Genomic DNA, 3648 nt, shown 5'->3' on the forward strand with positions numbered 1-3648 from the left:
ACTTATCAAAAGCGATAGTTTCTCTCAGAAAATGGTAGTTACTACTTGTGAGAAGAAATTTATGAAACACTTACCTTTATGACATGATATATTGTATACCATTCTTTCCTCAGATTTTAAACTGCAAACGTTTGTATGCTTTTGTGCAATATGAAAATAGAAGGATTAATGTTGTGAATAAGCTATGCTATGTCTTTCATGATAGCCAGTGAAATAATTAATGTCCCTAAGCAGTTTAGCCTAATTATTCAGAATGCCGTACTAATTACCATAATGTCTCAATTGTAGCATTTTTAACGATTACAAAGTTCACTGGTTATTTTTAAGGTATCTCATACTGACAGTGAGTTGTAAGTTACGTATTTAGTATTAGTACAGTGTGTGTGTAGCTGTATTGCAAGTATGTACTGTATATTTAAAGATGAAATTCAGTAACTTGCCTGTTAAGTCAACTTAATCTTTTTATATAGTTTTCTACTACTGTATAAGATACCATTGTATAAAATAGGGATGTGATGAATTTTTCATTGCACTACTTCTTATCATATATATAAAATATATATATGTAAATATATCCTAATCTTTCTTAACTGTTATTTTATTAGCAAAACACATGCAAACATAACTCTGATCTCAGGACTCCCTTCTCCATGTGTGGAGAAATACTGCCAGAAGGCTAAATTCAGCCAAGTCAGTGTCAGAGTTATTTTACTTAGCATGAGATCTTAAAAGAATGTAATGTTGGGGCAGCAAATATTCAAAATGGAAATGTTATTGTTTGTCATCAGGTAGAGATTTGTTATTGAACTTATTTCACCAAGGGTGCTGATATTCACCAGATTAGAAAAGATGTTCTTAGTTAACCAGAGTTTCTGGTTACATTGGAGGGTAGTTTTGTTGATTAGGTAACAAACTGCAATAGCTAACACCTAGCACCAGATTGGAGCTCAATTAGATTTTATAGAAAAGGCCCAGAACTAGGCATCATAAAGTTAATGCCAAAAAAATTATAGGAAGCACAATATCACTAACATTGCCGTAAACCATCTGAATCTGCTATTTCTGCTTAAGAATCTATACATGGCCTTATATAGGTAGTGTCCTTAGTGTTGAATCTTGATATTAGTCTTCAAAAGTAATTCTGATAAAGGTAATTTATAGTGCACCATTAATTTTCACATTTAATATTAAATTATGGTAATAATAGTACCCTTGTCTTTCCCCCCCCCTCATTCTCACTACCCTTTTACAAAAAAATAAAAAAAATTGTATTCACATGGGGTTACTGCTGTCAGTGCACCTAGCAAGGCTTACTGTAGTCTAAACTAGAGGTTCTTTTTAGTGTCGATTCAGTTCTATTGCTGTCTGAATTTATATCGGTTAACTTTGGGCTCTTTTTGCTCAACTACCCAAATTTTTTTAAACAACCATGCCTCAATTTTCACCAATAATTTAAGAAAAATTTGAGTGTGGAAACATAAATCTATGGTCTCTGTAAGCTGCTATGTTATATGTTATTAAGTAATTTAACTAGACCACAGAGTTGAAATATACAACTCTCACAGGGCTGGCCTGAAGGGGGGGGTTACTGTCATTGTGTCTGCTATTAGGCAGCAAGTTTTGTATTTTCTTAAAAACAAGCCTATTCAGGTTCAATTCAAGCTCATGATATTAGAGAAATGGCCACTTACATTAATTATATTTCATTACATGAATTTCGGGGACCTTACTAAATGTTCAGGGTGGAATTCTCCCTAGTTTTCAACGTCACTATTTAAATCTTTACTTGCTCTTAATTCCCTACCGGGTGGCTGCAGGAACACTGTCCCTCTCTGGTTCCCTTTCTGATTCTTAGTCCTTTCTCTTCACTGCCTCAGTTATTCCTTACAAGTTAGTTCCATTGTCTTTAATAGCATAAGAATGATATTTATTTCTCTGTTATTATTTCACCTGGTGACACATTAGACCCTGATCCAGAAAAAGAGTTTTGACAAAGGAAAATCTATTTCTGGGAGGGGGCCCGTATATCGGTGACCCACCCTGTTTTCATTCTCTCCTCCCATGGTAAACATCATTCTAGTAGTGGCGGTGCTAACATGGAATCGCGACTAGTTTGCCTTGTGTACAGTCCCTAGTAGTGCATGGGCTTGTATCGCACCTCTCTCGTTGGGACTTGGCATGGGAAATCTTTTATAGGCAGGGTCCTGATTGTGACAATCTCACCCTTTACCATACACTCCATTTCTTGAGCTTGCTCTGGGGGTAGTAACCCCAGCTTTACATTTTAGCTTTCTCTGGTATCTGCGGAATTACCTAGAAATAAGTGCTGAGATGGACTATTTCACCGGGTGACACGGCTCTCCCCAGAAATAGATTTTCCTTTGTCAAAATCCTTTTAATCATATTCATTACCCACAAAATCTGCCATTTATTCAAAGATAGTGGTTTTACAGATGGTCATATTTTACTGGTCATAGTAGTTGCAGCTTTGAATGATTTATTGGCATCCCCATATGGGCAGGGAACTGATATATCTCGACATTACACCAGCTTCATTTGATAAGTGTAATGTAACCTTTCTTGCTGTACAAGAGAATTTCAGGACAATAGTGTCACTGAAAATGATAAATATGTGGGGATGTAATTTTAATCTTAAATGCTGAATTTGTTCTGCTGTGAAAAAAGGTGCATTATGTGGCAAAAAATAGTTTGTTTTATTAGGTGGAATGGCAGCAAATCCTACCCTGATACTGATTTGGAACCAACAGCATGAATTGCAGCTTGGACCTTTGCATCTTGGCTTTTGTTTCAATACACATACATTTTTTGCTCAAACAATACACGCGAGTACAAGTTGAAACCAATGAGGCAGTCTTAGGCGGAGTCAACTCTATTTCAGGAGGAAATCTGAACTTATATTTATTGATTCATTAAGATCACTACCTCTGATTGGGAAAGTTGAAGATTGGTTAATTATAAAAATGTTTGTGTTCAAATTACATTTTAGTGAAAATAAGTTGCTTCTATTTTTATTTTATATCACATTTATTAGGTTACAGTGAAGAGAAAGTGGGGTTTTGCTTCTAACTACTATTATTGAATGTTTTGCTGTTTTTAACTTCTGGTATTGAATATATTGGAGACAATTTAAAAGCAGGGTGGCTATTCTTAGTCCTTCCTTATGAAGAGATTCCAAGTTTTTAAATGTTGAATGATACACTGATTGTGTATTTGACTTTGTAGCCTAGTATTGATAATACAGTTGCTCTGTATAGCAACAATTATGTTCATTTATCAGCTAACATTATTTATAATGAATAGGGAATTAAATTATTAAGTAGAGGATGGTAATTTCCTGTTGAATGTGTATGAAGTTTTTCACTCAGTTATACTGCATATTAATATATGGTACTTAAAATCTTATTGCGCTCCCATCAAATTTTTCCACATACAGTATTTTAATAACGTTATGAACAAGATTGTTAAAGGATTTTAAACATTTATTTTGACTGCTTGCTGAAAAGACTAAGACGCCAAATTAGATTTACGAAGCAGAAGCCATGAAGATCAAATTTTGGGGTAAAATCTAAAGATAACTCTGGGAGTCCATGGCTACAGTTTCACTAACCAAACCATTCCATTCTTCCA

The sequence above is a fragment of the Macrobrachium rosenbergii genome, chromosome 42, assembly GCF_040412425.1.
Source record: "Macrobrachium rosenbergii isolate ZJJX-2024 chromosome 42, ASM4041242v1, whole genome shotgun sequence".
Classification (NCBI taxonomy): domain Eukaryota; kingdom Metazoa; phylum Arthropoda; class Malacostraca; order Decapoda; family Palaemonidae; genus Macrobrachium; species Macrobrachium rosenbergii.